The sequence below is a fragment of the Nicotiana tabacum genome, chromosome 8 (assembly GCF_000715075.1).
Source record: "Nicotiana tabacum cultivar K326 chromosome 8, ASM71507v2, whole genome shotgun sequence".
Lineage (NCBI taxonomy): Eukaryota > Viridiplantae > Streptophyta > Magnoliopsida > Solanales > Solanaceae > Nicotiana > Nicotiana tabacum.
The window spans coordinates 71,537,665-71,544,907 of record NC_134087.1 but is presented as its reverse complement, the minus strand read 5'-3'; positions in this window follow the sequence as shown (position 1 = coordinate 71,544,907).

The following is a 7,243-nucleotide window of genomic DNA, read 5'->3' as shown; positions in this document are numbered from 1 at the left end:
ACATTTGGCTGGGTTCAGCTTCAAATCATATTTGCGCAGCCGCTCAAAGAATTTTCTCAAGTCCCGAACGTGGTCGTCCTGGGTTTTGGATTTGATGATTACATCGTCCACATACACCTCTATCTCTTGGTGCATCATATCATGAAAAATGGCAGTCATGGCCCTCATGTAGGTTGCCCCGACATTTTTCAGACCAAATGGCATGACTCTATAACAGTAAGTGCCCCAAGGTGTGGTAAAAGCTGTCTTTTCTGCATCTTCTTCATCCATCAACACCTGGTGGTATCCTGCGTAACAATCCACAAAAGACTGTATGTCATGTTTGGCGCAGTTATCAACAAGGATGTGGATGTTTGACAAAGGGAAATTGTCCTTGGGGCTTGCTTTGTTCAGATCTCGGTAGTCAACGCACACCCAGATTTTCCCATTTTTCTTTGGCACAGGAACTATATTAGCCAGCCACGTGGTGTATCGGACCACTCGGATCACTCCCGCCTTTAACTGTTTTGTGACCTCTTCTTTAATCTTGTCACTGATATCAATTTTGAACTTCCTCTATTTTTGCTGGATAGGGGAATAATCGGGGTAGGTTGGCAACTTATGGACCACTAAATCGACACTTTAATCCTGGCATGTCATCGTATGACCAAGCAAACACATCTTTGAATTCAAACAAAAGTTGGATCAATGCGTCCCTGGTTCTTTCATCTGTATGAATGCTTATCTTGGTTTCTTTGACTTCTTCAGAGCTACCCAAATTAACCGGCTCGGTTTCATTTAAGTTTGGCTTAGGTTTATTCTCAAATTGTTCCAATTCTCGATTTATTTCCTTAAAACCCTCTTCTTCAACATATTCCGGTTCTTGGTTCATTATTTCGCAGTTAGACAGCGTGTTTGGATCTGGGCATGAAGTCCTCAAGCATGTCATATTATTTAAAGCCACATTATTAGAGCTGAAAGAAAAAAGAGAAAAAATAACAAAATCAGAAAGAATAAAGAAGGATGGACGATGAACTATGATTTCATTTCTTTGAATTTAAAGATAACAGGGTTTACATTGGAAATTAAAAGACAAAAAACTAAAGAAAAACATCCGAGTTACACCCTTACATAACTCGCGATGCAGAAAAAGTGGCAGGACAGGTCTACCGGGACTCCCGCCTGATTGGGAATGGCGTAGCCTTCCAATTCTGCAGCTTGGCATTGGGTCCCATATACAGCACCTCAGCGGTGCTTGAGCCCTCCCCTGGCTGGACCATGTGGGTTTCATATAGTATCTTCCTCATTGCCCCACATATCTCTTCAATCTCTTCGGCAGTACAGGCCTCATCTTCTTTTTCTTCTGGTATTTTGGCTTGACAAATGTTCTGTACAGATGCGGAACCGGCTGAGGCAAGACCCAACCATCATTCTTTCTATCATCTGCCCATCTTATATCAGCTGGAATGGGTCGGAAGCCTACCCCAAAGAACTTTTCACTGGTGGGCAGGGTGATAAGTTCAACTATCCCTTGCAATGATTTCCCAAGTCCCTTCCCCAGTTTGAAGCCATGTCGGATCATTTCTTTGGCCACCATGATTGATGCATTAGAAAGGAAGTGTTAGGGGCAAGGGTTTCCTTCTTTGTACTGGTCTGCAACCACAATTTCAAAAGCCTGATAAACTATGTGTTCACTCCCCTCTCTTGCTTCAAGACATGGGACTGATGGGTCCTGATAAATTGATTGCTCATCTTCTCCGTGGACCACGATCTCTTGATCCTCATGCTCGAACTTCACCATCTGATGAAGAGTAGAGGGTACAACCCCCGCTGCATGAATCCATGGCCTCCCCAAAAGAAAGTTGTAGGATGTGTCCATGTCTAGAACTTGGAAGGTTATTTCAAAGTCTACTGGGCCGATGGTCAGAATTAGATCGATCTCTCCAATTGTGTCCCTTTTGATGCCATCGAAGGCACTTACGCAGACATTGTTGGGTCGGATTATTTCGGTCCTGATTTCCATGCGCTGTAGAGTTGAAAGTGGGCAAATGTCTACTCTAGAGCCTCCGTCCAACATAACCCTTTTCACGTAGTGCCCTTTGCATTTAACTATTAGGTGCAGGGCTTTGTTATGTGCGGCCCCTTCTGAGGGCAAATCATTTTTGCTGAAAGTGATCTAGTTGATTGCGAAAAATCTTTCTGCCATTCTCTCCAACTGCTCTACAGAAGTGTCAACAGGCACATATGCTTCGTTAAGGGTCTTGATCAATACCTTCTGATGTTCGGGCGAGTTCATCAACAAAGCCAACAAAGAGACTTGTTCGGGAAATTTTCGAAGCTGGTCAATCACCTCATAATCTGCCATTTTCATGTTTTGAAAGAAAGCCTCCGCTTCTTCGGCACTCACGGGCTTCTTAAGTGGTAAGCGCTTTCTAGTAGTGTTGTTCACCTCTTCCAAATTGGAATACTTTTCAATAGGGTTATTTTCTTGAACTTCTCCTGAGATTTCTTTGCCCTTATAAGTCACCACCGTTTTGTTGTAGTTCCAGGGCACAGCAGTAGGATCTTTCATGGACTTCTGTGGCGCGCGTCCAATAACCACGGGCTCATTCAGCCTTGATGGCTTAATTGGCCCCCGCATCACATAATCCCCCTTGGGCACATACATCTGGGTTATTTTGTTCAGCTCGAATCTCCTGGGAGGACTCAATGTCATCTGCTTTTCTTTACGGCCTTGAGGGACATAGAGAACAACATCTTTGGGAGGCGTTGCCCCGGTCTCAACTTCAATTTTCTTCTCTGACTTTGGAGGGGTGGTTTCTTTCTTTTTCTCCCCTTTATCTTGCTTCGAGGCAGCTTTTGGTTTCTTTTCTTCGTCAACAATGGCAATGATGGCCTTCAATGCTGGGTCAAATTCCTTATCCTCACAAATCATTCCAATTACCGGCCCGTTGTTGTGGGTTGTTGGTCACATTGGGAACATCTTCATCCCTCAGCACTATCTTCCTTTGTTCTATCAAGTTCTCCACGGCTCTCTTCAGAGTCCAGCAATCATCTGTGTCATGCCCTTCTGCCCCTGAGTGATAGGCGCATCGGGTATCGGCTCTGTAAGCGGGTGATGCTGGGTTTTGCCTGGTTTGAGGAACAAGCTGTAGCAGACCCATTTGAACAAGCTTTGGTAACAGGCTGGAGTAGGTTTCACCAATTGGTGTGAAATTTGGCCTCTTGGGCGGTTCATGAGGGTGGAAATTATTTTGTGGAGGACGGGGGTTGTAGTGGGTTTGGTAAGGAGGTTGGTTTCTAGGAAATGGAGCTTGATTTTTGTTGGCTTGTTGTTGTGGCCGGACATAAGGCTGAGCATTCATGACCGAGTATGGCTGAGGAGTATAGGCCAAGTCTTGGTGAGGGTAATAGTGTTGCGGGGTCCTTTCTGAGAAAAGGGATTTAGGAGTACAGTTTCTCCTTGCACCCGACACTGCCATGGATGTTTCTTCCTTTTTCTTTCCCTTTGCTATTCCTCCAAACCCACCCTAAATGGCTTGGGAGGTAGCTCTGATAGCGGATTGGCTTAGAATTCGACCCATTTTCAGCCCATTTTCAACCATTTTGCCAATCTTGATAGCTTCAGCGAACGGTTTATCCATTGCGGACATCATATTTTGGAAGTAGTCAGCTTTCTGAGCTTGAAGGAAAACTGTGACCATTTCAACCTCATCCATCGGAGGCTTTACCCTAGATGCCTGCTCACGCCATTTAACTACGTACTCTCTGAAGCTTTCTGAGGATTTCTTTTTCAAGTTTGTCAATGAGTTTCTATCTGGAGCAATATCAATGTTGTACTGGAACTGCCTGACGAAATCTCTAGCAAGATCATCCCAGATGTACCAGCGGGATATATCCTAGTCCATGTACCACTCAGATGCGATGCCAACTAGATTTTCTCCGAAATAGGCCATGAGTAGTTCTTCTTTCCACCGGCTCCTCGCAGCTGATTGCAATATCTCTTGAGATGAGCAATAGGATCACCATGCCCATTGTACTTCTCAAATTTTGGGGTTTTGAATCCCAATGGTAGGTGCACATGAGGGAACATGCATAAGTCAGCATAGGATACACTTTTCTGTCCACTCAAGCCTTGTATGCTTTTGAGACTCTGTTCCATACTCCTCATCTTCCTCACAATCTCTTCTTGCTCAGGAGTTTTGGTGGTCTTTTCTTGCCCCGCAGTGAACTCAAATTGGGGTGATTGAGGGTAAGTATAAGTAGGAAACTGAGGAAGTTCCACTGGGAAAGATGGTGCTTGAAATGTGAAGGAAGATGAATCAAAGTTAGGCCTGGGTAAAGCAGGTTGTGTCGTAGCTGAACAAGGTGACGCGGTGAATATGTTTGAAGCTGCACTTAAAGCTAACACCTGGGGGCGAGACTCAGAAGGTGTTCCAGCAAAGTGGGCTGAAATGGTAGGATATCCTAGTGGGGTATTTGGATAACTTATGGGGATGTTGGAGGTCCCACTTGCCCTGGGAAAAAGCTCAGGGAATCCAGGGATCGCACTTGGCGTTTCTTTTCCATTGGCCCAGGCGTCCCACATTTCCATCATGCGGAGACGCAGAATTCTATTTTCCTTAGCCGTTGCTGACTCAGAAGTTGGGATGGCCGAGATCGGACTATCCTCTGTAATAGGAACTGTTGGCAGAGGAATTTTCGAAGACATTTCAACGCTTCCTTTTGACCTTGTGAAGTATGAATGTGAAGCCAGACTACCACAAAACCAACCACCTTACTATAGAACCTTTACAATAGCAAACAACAAACCAGTTAGTTTGAAGCAATTAACACATAGGAAATCGCACATTGGAGTGTGATGCACCTATACAGTTAAATGTGTTTCTACATGTTTCGCAACGGCTGCATGTTTCATCCCGGCTCTGCTTATTTTCCCAATTTTCTTTTTCTTTCCACTTTTGGCTTTTGTACTTCTCCTCTAATTCCCATTTTCCACTCTTTTCTTTCCTTGCCCTTTTTTTTCGTTTTTCTTTTGGTTTTTCTTTGGCTCTCTTTTTCACATCCCTCTCTTATTTGAGTTATTTACAAAAATCGTGACCGGATCCGATGAGGATTGCCTACGTATCACGACGCCGTGTGAATCAAATCATTACGTAGTTCAAGAAAAACAAGTACGAAAAATAAAGAAACAATTTTTTGGGAATTTTCAAATTTTCATTAATAAAACTCCTAACCTTTCTATTACAAAAGACTTCAAACTACTCATTTTCTTGGAATTTTTAAACTACCAACAGACTAAAAAATAATTTCCAAAATACAGACTCAATAAGTGAAAAATCATGAATACATCAATGCTTCGACTCCTGGGGCCCGTGGGACATCATTCGGTCTCACGGGCCTACGTGCGAGATCCCCTTGAAGCCGCTCCAAATCACTCATTATCTGGCAGACAAATGTCATTACAGCAGCGAAGAAAGTGGTCTGAGTCATATCCTCACATGCGTGGCATTTCATGACGATGTAGTCGGCAATGACTCTAACCCTCTCTCGGACAATACCCTTTTCCTGAAGTAAACGCCCGATTTGCTGATTCCGGGCTTCCAACACTTGAGTGTCATGATGATTTTGATTCCGCAATTGTTGCATATCTTCGTCCATTTGGACCATCAAAGCATAACAATTTCCCTATCGGCTTTAAAATTCCTGGCCTATTTGTCCGCCTCATTTTCAAGGGTGATTAGCTTTCTCTTTAAATTGGCGATTGTACCCTCATATTTTCTTTTCATTTGTCGCATAAACTCTGCCCGCCCTTCTGCATTCTCTGCCAATTGTGCTCGGACTTTTGCTAGACTAGCCTCAGATTTTTCTAGGTCATCTTGACACTCAAGTACTTTCTTTCTCAGACCGCTTATAAGCCTTTCATCTGTCCGGCTTTTTTCCGGGTTTCTAGCAGCTATTCTCATTTTATGGATTTGAGCTTTGAGAGCTTCATTTTCCTGAGTTAGCTTTTTCTTTTCCCCTTCATCTGCGGCAGCTTGGATACTGTGGCCAAATTTGAGGTCCCTGATTTGTCCCTCTAATTTACTTATCTTAGCCCTATAGCTTTCTTCTTTTGCCAACCATCCCCACTGCTCCTGCGAGTCGTTAGTGAATTGTTGGACATGAGGTCTCTTAGCAGGTCTCTCGGGCTCTCGAGGAATTTGAAATCTTTTGCCAAACCAAACCATATAATTGGGGTCCACCTCACCTCTAACTAGATCCCGCACCATAGTCTTGGGTTCGAGAAATTTGCACTCATTCCAAACTTGGCGAACTCTTCCTTCTGGAAATACAGCCTTTGGGCCCAATTAGACGACATGTACACTCAAATCTTCGTCATGGGGGACGGTTTGAAATCTTCCTAGTTGGCGCAAAACCCTGTGAGGAGTATATGGCTGGATGCTCTGGATGCCCATTAGGAGAAAGTAGCACACTTTAGCTGACATGTATATGACTTCGATGGCAGGGAGCCATCCGAATGTCCACTCAATTTTATCCGAAGTTAAAGAACTCAAGTGGGCAAACCAAGCTTCGGTACCCTCTGGAAATTCAACCCCCGCCAGTCGGCTTTCAAATTCTTCGATGCAATCCAAACCGGTCATGTCGTAGTTCATATACCCGACACGGTGGCAGAGATGTTCCAGTATCCACAATTGTAGTAGTAAGTTGCAGCCTTAGAAGAATTTTCCCCCTTCTCGACAGATGGTCAAAGCTCGGTAAATCTCAGATAAGATCAGGGGAACAAATGTGCCATTAGCTTTCTTGATTGCGACATCAACCATTCCCACGAGGCCCAATTCTATGTTGCCGTCTTTTTGCGGACATATTATAACACCCAAGAATGCTACTATAAAAACCAAACCCCGCCTTGCCTCCCATTTATCTTTATTTCTGGCATGGGTCAGACCAGTATTCGGTGCTTCGAAACCTTGGGGATTGCCATAACGTTGGTACAGGAACTGGAAAGTGCAAAACCCTCCAGATAAACTCCCATCCTGAATATCCCGGCTAATACTCAACATATCCAGAAACTTGTGAGGAGATACTGGTCTCGGTAACACCGGGTACCGACTTCTAAGGTTTCCGCTAAGGCCGGCGTAACCCGCAATTTCCTCTAGCGTGGGTGTGAGCTCAAAATCAGAAAAGCGAAACACATTGCGAGTCGGATTCCAAAAAGGTATCAAGGCTTCAATCACGTCCAATCTTGGTTGATGTTAAAAAG